This window comes from Pleurodeles waltl, chromosome 10 (genome assembly GCF_031143425.1).
Source record: "Pleurodeles waltl isolate 20211129_DDA chromosome 10, aPleWal1.hap1.20221129, whole genome shotgun sequence".
NCBI lineage: Eukaryota > Metazoa > Chordata > Amphibia > Caudata > Salamandridae > Pleurodeles > Pleurodeles waltl.
Genome location: NC_090449.1, coordinates 701,252,192 through 701,265,049, shown reverse-complemented (window position 1 = coordinate 701,265,049; position 12,858 = coordinate 701,252,192).

The following is a 12,858-nucleotide window of genomic DNA, read 5'->3' as shown; positions in this document are numbered from 1 at the left end:
CAATTTTGCTGACCCCTGCAATATTCCAAGATATTATGTTTGAGACCCTCAACTTGCTTTTAGACAGAAATAGTCCAGTTGGGATTGTTTTGGCAGAGCAGCTTCCAATCTGACATTATGCTGCAGGGTTTCGTCAGGATCGAAAAGTTGATCTGTACCAGCTGACTCCCTTGTCTTGCAGTCCCTCTTCCTGACAATGCCTTATCCGTGAGCTGCCCTGGGCGATGGATAGAGTATTCTTTCTTAGGCTCGTAGTGAAGGTGGGGGATGCCCTTTTTGCGTGTTGCAGAAAAGATCGCCGGTTAGCTGCTCGGGAGATAGTTGTCCAGATGTCGTCCCTTTTATTGGTCTCTTGCGGGATTAGAAAGGAGGGGTATTTTGCTTTACATGCTTCCTTTAGCTCTATGCCCCAGTCTTCGATTAACTCAGATTTGGACCATACTAACTGTGCTATCTCTGTGCTGTTGAAGCAGACTTTGGCTCTAACTTATGTTGCCCTTTTTTGGTGCTAAGAAGGCCACATATTGTAGATCTTTACTACTTATTGTTTCTAATCCTTGGATAGCACTGCAGAGTCTCAGACGGTTGCCTCAATTAAGGATGTCCCAAGGGCCCTGAGATTTGTAAGTTGGGCAAAAAATAAGGGTGTGAGCGCCCCTGACTTTTGGGCGTGTGAGCTTAATTGTTGATTTATCACTGTTTTTGGTGTGCAGGGTTGATGTAACTGCATCATCTATGGTTGCCTTTTCTTCTGATGCGGCAATCACTTGATTTGTGTTATTTGTACAATGCTGATGATTTGGAGGGTTTGGGTAGGACATCATTGGTTTTGGAGTCTAGAGTGTAGACCCCTCATAGGTGGGATCACCAGTCCACTTGCTTGTGCCCTCAGAGCCCCTTCTAAGGAAGGATACCTGTGCAAGAGCCTCAAATTGATCTGGGTGGAGCTAGTTCTTACTGTGCTCTTGTCCATTTGTTCTTTTCAGGTGTGTCTTTGAGATGGGGATGGGTCTTTGATGTAATCCTGAACCGTCCGACTTCTCCATAGATGGAAGCTGAGTGATTGCTTCTGCGGTTGTGGACTGTGACTGGGCTTTGGGTCCTGAGCAGTTTGATTGTAATCCGTTTGTGATTTTTGGGCTGAGTGCCCCCATGATCTGATGTCCTGTTTGTTCTGTTCCTCCTTCTTTTTGCTGCCTTGGAGGATTGTTCCTGAGCAGTAGGGACAGCTGCTGGTCTGTTGTAGTCTGCAGCTTTGAATCTCCCAGTTGGGCAGTAGATGAATACTCTGTTATTTTTCTACGAATTGCTTTTGTTTTGCCCTGGGGTTTCCTCTGGGTGAGCTGCTGTGACTGGAAAGGTGTGAGTATTTCATTTCTGGATCAATCACTGTTTGATTACGCATTTTCCTGAGGCGATTTTTGTTTTTCCTGGACAGGACAAGAATGAAGGGGCCTTTCGCTGTTGTGTGTTCCTGGTTTGAGCCTTCAATTGAAGATCCTAAAGCCTGTACTGGACCTGCTACATCCTGGGCGGTATGGATAGATGTTCTTTTTTGTGGGCTGTTAGCACCTTGTGGGCACTGTGGAAGCTGCTTAACGTTTCTCCCTGGGAGCAATTCCTGTTTTAGATCTGTCACTATTATTATGGACATGACTGATGACAGTTCTTGGAGTTTATAAAAAATTGGGCTGCAGTCACACTGGTATGTCTGATTAACCATGCCATTTTCGGCCTCCATGTGGGATTGTGCTCTTCGAATGAGCCCGTTTAACTTGTCCAGCTTATTGTCTATTGGCTCATTGGTGGTTGCCAAACTTTGCAGAATTTCGATTCGGATGTCTAATTTCTCTGCATTGAAGATTGGTGCATTGGTTATGGCCATTAGCGTGTTTTTTGTGGCATCCCATCCAGTCAGCAGGGCTGTGGTTTTGTGCTGTTTCGAGTGCCTGTGCCCCTATAGTACTAGGATGTTTGACGCTCTTTTATTTGGGTGTAAGGAGAGCACCCTCTGCTTCTCCCTCTGCACACTGCTCCTCTTCTTTGCTGAAGACCTCTTCTAATTCTTCCTATGAAAGAGAGACCACCCAGCAGGGGGAGGTTGATTGTTTTGCTAAGGTGATAATGGACCCAGCTTTTCCTGGCTTCCTTCTATGCTATTTTCTTTGGGGGCGTGGTTTTTGGGTGTCCCGCCCCCACCCCTGCCTTTTATCACTAAGATTGGAGATACAGGATGTTCCCACTTTTGAGGTTGGATGGTGTGCTCAAATGAATTGTCATGAGTTATATGGAGGGGTTGTGCGCTTGATGCGCTTAGGATGGTTAATTCCGGTGTGGATTCTTGTACTGTTTTACTTGGAGGAATGGCTTCCCAGGAGGTGCCCAGTGTAATGGCACTGTCACTGAAAGACCTCCAGTTGGGCTGTGGTCTTGAAAATGTTCTTCTTGGGGGGGGATGGCAGGAGTTTTTCCCCAGTGGTGTGAACTACTTGTTGATTCCTTGGCCCCCTGTGCCTGTGCTTGGGCCTCCCCCTTCTGCCTGCTTGTATTCTCTGGGGCGCACACCTTTCGCTCCCTGAACTCATTTGCCTTCTGGGGGTCTGCCTCTATTATGATTTGTTGCCTCCTGGCACGCTTCATCTTTCCCCCACCGTGCTTGTTGGGAGCTGCTTTCTCTTTTTTCATTAGGTTTTGGATCCTGTTGTGGGCACTCAGGAGAAGGGAGCTGCGGGTTCTCATAGTCACTTGCTATTCCCATACACTCTTGGGGGCATATTTATACTCCGTTTGCGCCGAATTAGCGTCGTTTTTTTCGACGCAAATTCGGCGCAAAACTAACGCCATATTTATACTTTGGCGTTAGACGCGTCTAGCGCCAAAGTATGAGTAAAGAGCGTCATTTTTTTGCGTGAACGCCTTCCTTGCGTTAATGAGATGCAAGGAAGGCGTTCCCGTCTAAAAAAATGACGGCGACGCAAATGCGTCGTATTTATACTCCCGGGCAAAAATCACGCCCGGGAGGTGGCGGGTCAAAAAACCCCGCATTTGCGCCACTATTTAACGCCTGGGTCAGGGTAGGCGTTAAGGGGCCTGTGGGCTCAAAATGAGCCCACAGGTGCCCTCCCCTGCCCCCAGGGACCCCCCCTGCCACCCCTGCCCACCCCAGGAGGACACCCAAGGATGGAGGGACCCACCCCAGGGACATTCAGGTAAGTTCAGGTAAGTATAATTTTTTATATTTTTTTATTTTTTTTGTGTGGCATAGGGGGGCCTTATTTGTGCCCCCCTACATGCCACTATGCCCAATGACCATGCCCAGGGGACATAAGTCCCCTGGGCATGGCCATTGGGCAAGGGGGCATGACTCCTGTCTTTACTAAGACAGGAGTCATTTAAATGGCGTCTGGGCGTCGAAAAAAATGGCGCAAATCGGGTTGAGGCGATTTTTCTGCCTCAACCTGACTTGCCCCATTTTAAGACGCCCTAACGCCATTTTCCCCCTACGCCGGCGCTGACTGGTCTACGTGTTTTTTTTCCACGCACACCAGGCAGCGCCGGTCTGCTAGCGCCGGCTAACGCCATTCCATAAATACGGCGCCCGCATGGCGCTTCAGAATGGCGTTAGACGGCGCTAAATTTTTTGACGCTAAACTGCGTTAGCGCAGTTTAGCATCAAAAAGTATAAATATGGGCCTTGGTGTCTGTTGGCTATGGCTGAAAATGTTGCTGCTGATTGGAGAATTGGAAGTTGGTGGTATGGCGGCGCACGTACCTTGATTCCTGGGGCGCATCCCACTCTGGTCTGGATCTCCCCTTGCCAATGGTACCTTTCCCTAGTGGTTCAAAAACTACAGCCAGCAACTTTGCAAAAAGAGTAAGTTTGCTTGGAAAAAGTTGATGTACCCATATTGTGTTTTGGGCTGTTTCCTGTCACAGGCACTAGGCCTGCCCACACAAGTGAGGTACCACTTTTATCAGAAGACTTAGGAGAATGCTGGGTGGACGGGATTTTGTGGCTCCCTGCAGATTCCAAAACATTCCATTACACAAATGTGAGGAATATGTATTTTTAGTCAAAGTTTGAGTTTTGCAAAGCATTCTGGGAAAAACAACCTGATGAGAACAATGCAAGTTACCCCATCCTGGATTCCCCTAGGTGTGCATTTTTCAAAAATATACAGTTTTTCTTGGTTTTCCCTAGGTGCTGGCTGAGTTAAGGCCCAAAACCACAGCCACCCACTTTGCAAAAATGGGGTCAGTTTTGAGTAGAAAAATGTGATGTGTGCATGTTGCATTTTGGGAAAGTTCCTGTCACAGGCACTAGGCCGACCCACACAAGTGAGGTACCATTTTTAGTGGGAAACATAGAGGAACACAGAATAGTAGAGCAATTATATTTCTCTGCATTGTACCTTCCAAATGTAAGACAATGTGGAAGAAAGAAGTCATTTTGAGAAATACCCTCTAATGCACATGCAAGTAAGGGTGCCTACAAATTCAGAGATGTGCAACTAGCCCTTTCTTCTAAACTCCATATTTGGTGCCTCTTTTAGAAATAGATAGGTTTCCTTGATACCTGTTTTCCACTATTTATATTTCACCATATGAATTGCACTATACCGTGCACACAATGAAAACCCATTGCAATTATTGGCTCTGGGTACCTCGAGTTCTTGGAAACCCACAAACACTATATACCCTCACAACCAGAAGGATCTAGCAGACAAAATGGTAGATAGGTTTTGCAAATCGACCTTCGTGATGAGAAGTTACAAATGAAAAAGTTGTCACAAATGCCTGTTTTTTCCTACTAATTATAAAATGTATATCTTTCTGGGATCCACCATGGGTTTTACACCCATTTCTCCCACAAACTGGAAGGAGGTTAAAAGTAAAAGGTACAGAGGAATCATGTATTTGGTTGTACCCATTGGGGTTTTTCTACAAACCAGGGACAGCTCTGGGGTGATTGGCTCCCACTACCCCCAGACATTTCAGGTCTCCCAAACCACATCCAATAAGTCTACCAGGGAGCAATCTGAACCTCTTACCTCCTCTGGCCTTGAGGCAAGCCACATTCCTGGGTGGCTCAAGATCCTCCAGTGTCTCATGGTAAGCCCCTTAGAGAGAACACTGCCCCTTTCACCTCTTTTAACAGGTTTGATATCCTTGACTCTCCTTCTAAGCCTGGGGACGATATGACAAAGTTGGCGGAGGAGGAGGTAGGTCATCCCATAGCACCTCACACCAGTGATCAGCTGGGCTCTTCTCATGGAACATAGAGGGTTAGGAGCCAAGATTAGGGATCCAAAATAGCCTTGAGTTTATCAAACCTTTTCATATATTGGCCCTCCAAGAAAACTGGTCTTTCAAAACCACCCCTTTCTTGGATAGCTGTGCCCATTTTTTTCTGGTCAGCTATACCTTCTTCCTATGGGTGAGCTAAGACTGGGCTGTGTATTTTAATCTCTTTACTATTACATTGTGCCATGACCGAGGTAGAGACAGACTGTCAATATGGAGGGGAGTTCCAACTTATTTTCTTAGATAAATCCTTGTTGTTAATTGTGAATACCTATAATCCCAACAGTTACTCTCCCCACTCTGATACCATTTCATACTTAGGATCTATTATAGACAAGGTTAGGAACTCCTTAACCTCCCCCGATGTTGCTTTAGCTAAGAACATCTGATTTGTGTTTATGGGAAACTTTAACATCTATCCTTACTCAGGATCCTGTTTTGCTTTTTAGGATCTGTTGGAAGGAGATGACTCACCATTCCCTTATTTCAAATATTCCTCCGAAGGGGATCAGTTGAATTTGCTGACTCATTCTGAGAACCTGGTTATGCTTAGCACCCAGGTAGCTCCCATTGATGTAGGAAGAGGGGGAGAATCAATTGTGGGTCCCATCCTAATTTCCCTGTCACTCACCAGTTAGTTGGTGGATTACCAGACCAAATCGATGAGTTGGAGTGTTCATAAACCCCTGGTCTTAGTCTTGAAATATCACTGCCACTGTTCCCCCATCATCGGCCTCTCCTCTGTAACACATGATTTCTTTAGATCAGGGCAGACCCCTGAGATGGTCCAAAATAATTCCAGAGGAATTCTGTGGGATTTTGTTTAGCCAATTGTGCCCTGAATAAGAACATTGTCTTAACCCTGACATCTGCCATAAAGACATTCTAATGACTTTTTCTGCACTTTGCACAGGGGTGAGACTTGTCCTTACTGTTCCCAGCTGAGGTTCTTTTGTCTTGAGTCTCAGTAGTTTAACGAAGCATACTCTAAAGCCCATTGTGCCTTAAAGACTGCCCTTGAATGTTGTCCAAGAAACAGGGGCGGATCCAGTACCTAAGATCCCACTATAAGAGGGTCTTGAAGGAGAGAAAGGAGACCCTTAACCCCTTTGCTGCAGGCCTTTTTCCCCTCAGGTGCCAGGCCTTTTTTAGGCTATTTGGGATAATTCATGCTTAGGCCCTTATAACTGTTTGTTCACATAAGCTACCTATGCCAAATTTGCATCCTTTTTTTCCCAACATCCTAGGGATTCTAGAGGTATCCAGAGTTTGTTGTTTCCCCTGGAGGAGACAAGAAATTAGCCAAAGTACAGCAAAAAAATCATTTTTTTTAACAAAAAAGGGCTGCAGAAGAAAGCTTGTGATTTATTTTCCTAAAAACGGCATCAACAAATGGTTTGTAGTGCTTAATCACTGTCTTCCCTACTTTCAGGAACAGGCAGACTTGAATCAGAAAATTACATTTTTCAACACAATTTTGACATTTTACTGGGACATACCACATTTGTACTATTTTTTGTGATTTCAGCCTCCTTCCAGTTAGTGACAGAAATGGTTGTAAAACCAATGCTGGATCCTGGACAGCTAAGCATTTCTGAAAAGTAGACACAATTCTAAATTCAGCAAGGGGTCATTTGTGTAGGTCCTTCAAGGTTTTCCTACAGAAAGTAACAGCTAAAATAAAAATGAATGTTGAAATTGAGGTGAAAAAGAGCCATTTCTGTCCACCTTTTCTCATATAACTTTTTCCAGCTATGGCAAATGTTTGAAAGCAATATACCATTACGTCTGCTGCATTCTTCTGAATGCGGGGATATATAGGGTTTGAGAGGTTCATCAAGAACACTAGGTACCCAGACCCAATAAAGGAGCTGCACCTTGCAGTAGGTTTTAATTGTATACTAAGTATACAGTAAGCCCTTTGGTGAAATATAAAGAGTGAAAAATAGGTATCAAGGAAACCTTGGTATTGCCAAAATGGGCACAAGATAAGGTGTTAAGAAACAGTGGTTATTTGCACATCTCTGCATTCCGGGGTCCCCATACTAGCATGTGAATTATAGGGCATTTCTCAAATAGACATCTTTTTTACACACTGTCTTACATTTGGATGGACAAAATGTAGAGAAAGACAAGGGGCTATAACACATGTTCTTCTATTCTGTGTTCCCCCAAGTCTCCCAATAAAAATGGTACCTCACCAGTGTGGGTAGGCCTAATACCTGCGACATGAAATGCCCAAAAACACAACATGGACACATTACATTTTTACACTGACAACTGATGTGTTTTTTGGAAAGTGCCTAGATGTGGATTTTGGTCTCTAGCTCAGCCAGCACCTAAGAAAACCCACCAAACCTGCACATTTTTAAAACTAGACAACTAGGAGAACCCAGGATGAGGTAACGTGTGGCGCTCTCACCAGGTTCCGTTATCCAGAACCTCAAAATTTGGCAAAGAAACACTTTTTCATCACATTTCGGTGGGAGAAAGTCCTGGAATCTGAGAGGAGCCTCAAATTGCCTTCCACTCAGCATTCCCCTAAGTCTCCTGCTACAAATGGCACCTCACTTGTGTCGATAGGTCTAATGCCAGCGACAAGAAATGCCCCAAAACACTACGTGGACACATCAAAATGATCAAATACAAAACTATCTGTTTTTGCAAGTGGGGGCACCTGCTGCCCTCCCCCAAACAAAACACACACACACCAATCCTTGGTCCCTAAGTGGTTTCTGCCTGCCGGGGGCAAATCGGCCTAATAGAAATAGGCCGACCTTCCCCCAGAAATGGCCTACAATAAATTTGACCCAGAGGGGAGCGACCCATGCCCAAGGGGTTGCTCCCCATCTGTAAAAAATAAAACAAATAAAAAATCCCTGGTGCCTAGTGTTTCTGCCCCACCTGGGGGGAAGATTGGCTTAATAAAAATATGCCACTCTGCTCCCAAGGGGCACATAAATGGCGTAAAAACAACCCCCCCAGGGGAGCCACCCTTGCCTAATAGGTAGCTCCCCACATCTAAAACATTTTTTTTATGTTCTCTGGTGTTTAGTGGCTTCTGTTCTCCTGGGGCCAGATTGGCCTAATTAAAATAGGCCGATCTGCCCCGGGGGGGGGCAGAAAAGGCCTAAAAAAAAAATGCGGCCCTTGTCTAAGGGGCTACTCCCCTTATATGTAAGCAAACAGAAACAAACATAAGCACATAATCCCTGTTGCCTAGTGGGCATTTCTGCAGCCCGATTGCTTCACGATCGGGCTGCAGAAATGCTCAGAGACGCTTTTCATTTCTTTTGATGCCTCTCTGCCTGTCCCCACCCCCGATCAGTATAGAAATGCAAAGCATTTCTCTTCCGATTGCGCTGGAAGCTGAGCTTCCAGCGCGATGGGGACGGCCTCTGAGGTCAGCGTGCGCGATCTTGTGCTGACATCATCAGACATCACTGGGAGGGTTCAGGGGGAGAGGAAGCGATTCCCCTTCCATCCCTGCCCATGGGAGGGGTGGGATGCCCACGGAGGGAGCAAGCACTACCCCTTGGCCCGGGTGCAGGACGTAACGGTTACGTCCTCGGCACCCGAGTAGTGCTGCTGAAGACGTAACCGTTACGTCCTCGGCACCCAAGGGGTTAAGGATAATGCCTGGCATCAGCTAATTCGTGCTAGTGACTCTAATGATTGTGCAGTATTCTGGAGAGTACTACGTCACCCTTTTTTAGCTGCCAAAATTACTACTACTTTGTCCACAGTGATAAATGAAGATAAATGGTATGATCACTTCTCCCAAACTTATTCTTTTGAGGATAGGTCGCAGTCAGCTACTCCAAACACTGGTACTAAGGTCATGCGCTTCCCTTGCCTTTCTTTCTCTTCCTCCAAAATTACATGTGCTATTTGACATTTATCCTGTAATAAGGCCCCTGGCCCAGACGATGTTCCAGCCAAACTTTTCAGGAGTGATGTAGTCATCTAGGTGCCCTTGCTGACATACTCTTGAATGCTGTTATTTCAATTGGCCCTCCAAGTTGTTGGTCTAAATCCATCATTGTGCCAGTGTTTGAAAAAGGTGGCTTGGCAGATCCAAAATGCTATAGGCCCATATCACTCATTTATACTACTGTTAAGGTCCTTGGTTAGGTGGGCCTAAAAAGGATGCCAGGGTGGGCCAAAGAGAAAAACATCATCATTGACTCTCAGTATGGGTTTAGGCCTGGTCTGGGCATCACTGATCAATGCTTGAATTTGCATCTTTTGATTCAGAAATACATAGTGGCCAAAAGAGGCACCCTTTTCTTGGGTTTCAAGGATCTCTCATCAGCTTTCAATCAGGTGAATTGTTCAAAGCTGTGACCATTGTTGCTGTCCTTAGACATTGAGTCAATCCTTGTGTCTCTTTTGGCAGACATCCATATGGATATATGTGCCTCAGTTAGATTCAGGGAGGATGGCTCCTGCACCAAATGTTTCTCCATCACCTGAGGAGTTAGAGAGTGGGGTAACAAAGGCCCCTGTGGTATGGGGGACCCAAGCTCTGAGAGACCCTTCAGCACATTACTCTGGCCTGAGAGCTCCTGACAGAATCCAGAGGGGGGCTATTCATGTACTTTGCAGGGGGGACCTCTCAGTTTTTGTTACACCACTGGAGTTAGACGGAGGTGTCTGCTGGCCCCATTTTTCATTCACCATCTACGTCAATTGTGTAGAGGCAGCATTGTTGTGAGCACAAGGTGCGACCACCAGTTCTTTTATGTGCGGATGATGCTGTCCCTAGGTCAAGGATGGCACTAGGCCTCCAATGGCTTCTTGATTCCTTTGTTGAGTTTGGAGGGTGCTGGCTCTCTCCATGAGCATTTCAAACTCTTTCGTGATGGCCACATGTGTTAAACTCACTAAAACCAAAAGTCAATTCTGCTTCAATTATAAGCTCACTCAAGTCTGTTCCTTTACTTATCTGGGTATTTTGTTTGATGATAGGACTTCCTGGGGCCCCTCTTTCCTTCCAAAAAGACTTACACTGGCCACAGTATGTTGCTCAGTCCTGGATTTTAGTTTAAGGGTGAGTACGAAACCCATAAAAGCCTTTGATTCATATTTGCAAAGCTAAGAGAGTCTCCGCACCATGTTATGGCAGTGACTTCTGGTGGTACAGGGGCTGTGGCCCCATTCAGCCAGAAGAAAATAAGTTTGTTAAGCAGTTATTGGGCGTACCACAAAGCTCCTCAATATTTACTGTGTATGAGGAACTTGATCTTAGATATATCTCAGGTACCATCAAACTCAGGCCTCTACTATGTTCGCTCTCGCTTTAGTATAAGAGTGAGCTAAATCTTAACAGGCTGATAATCAGGGACTGTCTCTTCTTGGCCAACTCAAAAGCAATTCCCTGGCTGAGATATATTAAGTGTGAACTGACAGCTCTGGTTTGGCCCAGCTTACCTAAGCACCCCAAGGAAATTGTTAAGGCTGATTAGTTGTGGATCAAACAGAATTTTTTATTACACTTCTCAGCTGCCAGGGAAAACAATGAAATGTGGAAACCAGTTGCTAGGGCACACTGTTTGATAAAAACTGTTAATTCCATTGAATCTGTCCCTGGCCTGGGTTAATACTGTCTACCATTACCACCTTTTATCCAGGTTCAGGCTAAATCCTTTTCGCCCTCTATTCAGCTCTTCTAAAGGTTGGGCTGTTGAAGGCACCCTAGGCCTGTGATAAAACCTCAGCTCAGACCATTACATGTGCTGTAATGTTTTACACTTTATACACATTTCTCAGAAAAAAGCTTTTGGTACCCATTTTAAGAGTGGCCTATTATAAGCAAGTAAGACCAGCAATGTTGTTTCTCTTTAGATTGGGGGAGATTCACACCTGTGTAAACATGGGTCATTTTGTAAGCAGTGTTGTCAAGATCTGAGGGTCCTGGCCATAACCTCTGGTATACTGTTTTCCGCTGGACACCATTTGCCTTTTTGATTTATTTAACTACTGAATATACAGTGACTGAATATGGATTACTATTTTATGTATCATATAAATTGTATCATGTACCTAAATTGCAGTGTGATAGCATTCTTATTTTTTATTGTGATTTTATAATGCTTTATGCATCTTTTATGGTTATATTTATTTTGACCGAATAAAGAACATATCTATCTACCTATAAAGTACATTTCTTAAACAAAAAAAATAAAACTTGAATCGATATTTTCAGTTCAAACAAAATGTATTAAGGAAAGGGTTGTTAAACATCAGAATACAGAGATTAAATTAATTTTAAATTACACAGAATTATGTTTAAAAGAAATCAAAAAGCAACCTACCCCAAATAGAACCTCTAAATAATTCATATTTGCTAAAAGATCATTTGCTGGCATCTAAAAGTAGAGGAATATGCAAATAGGGTCTTTAAAAACTTTCTACAAATCTCTAAGAATAAAAGGCAATCTAATACCATTTAAGTGTTACATATATATATATATATATATATATATATATATATATATATATATGTATATATATATATATATACATATATATATATATATATAGATAGATATTTTGGGACACTTTCCCAGAACAAATAAGCACTTTTATTTTTTTTAATTTAGAACATTTTATTAGCATTTTGGAGTACAAGTGTAATCACAAAAAGTACAAAAAGAGGAAGTCACTTTAAACACTGACCGACACTGGCTAAAGAGAGTTCCAGAACTCACATTTACCTATTCACATAGAGCATAGTCATCATCATTCCCCACATGTTGTCCACATTTCACTTGTCCCCACCTCCCCCCCTCCCCTTTCGGACCTCAACTGCAGAGGGGTAACCTGACCACCAACATTCAACCTAGAAGACAAGATGATTGCATGTTGATCATCACACCCTTATGTCGTATATGAACTGCAATGTGCAGCAAAATACCATAGACCACCCCCTCCTCATTAATCAAATAGGTTGAGGGCTATTCATTGTGGTGGAGGGCTAGGCTGGGCATCATCATACTCAGCTGCTTGACCAGGGGCTTCCATGAAGTTTGAATGCCGAATGTGATCCCTGGATATAAATCGCTATACGCTCCATAGCTAGCATTACCCGTAGATGTTGGTGCCAGTGTGTTGTCAGTGAAGTGTCTGCCTTGTTCCAGTGGTGTGCTATCATGTTATTGCCAGTGTCCAGGCACTAAAAGTACATGTGCCACTCAGTGTTAGTCAAGCAAGTCAGGGTAGGGGATTTCAGGCCCAGGAGCACCACCTCGGGTATATCCAGGAGGGGGAAAGTAAGCACTGTTTGTAGAAGTGCAAAAACCTCTCCCAGAAGGGTCTAATCAATGAGCAGTTCACCATATATGGTGTGCTTCCCCTAGTGTGCCACAGCTCCTCTAGCATCCAGGGGATGGTACATATGATTCAATCTGTGTGGGGTGTAATGAAAGCCAAACAAGATTTTGCAATGTATCTCCTGACTAAGGGAAGATGTAGAGGAGATGTGTATGTCCCTCTGCAGAAGTTTGTCCCAGTACCTTGGGTCTATTGTTGTCCTGATTATCCTTTCCCAAT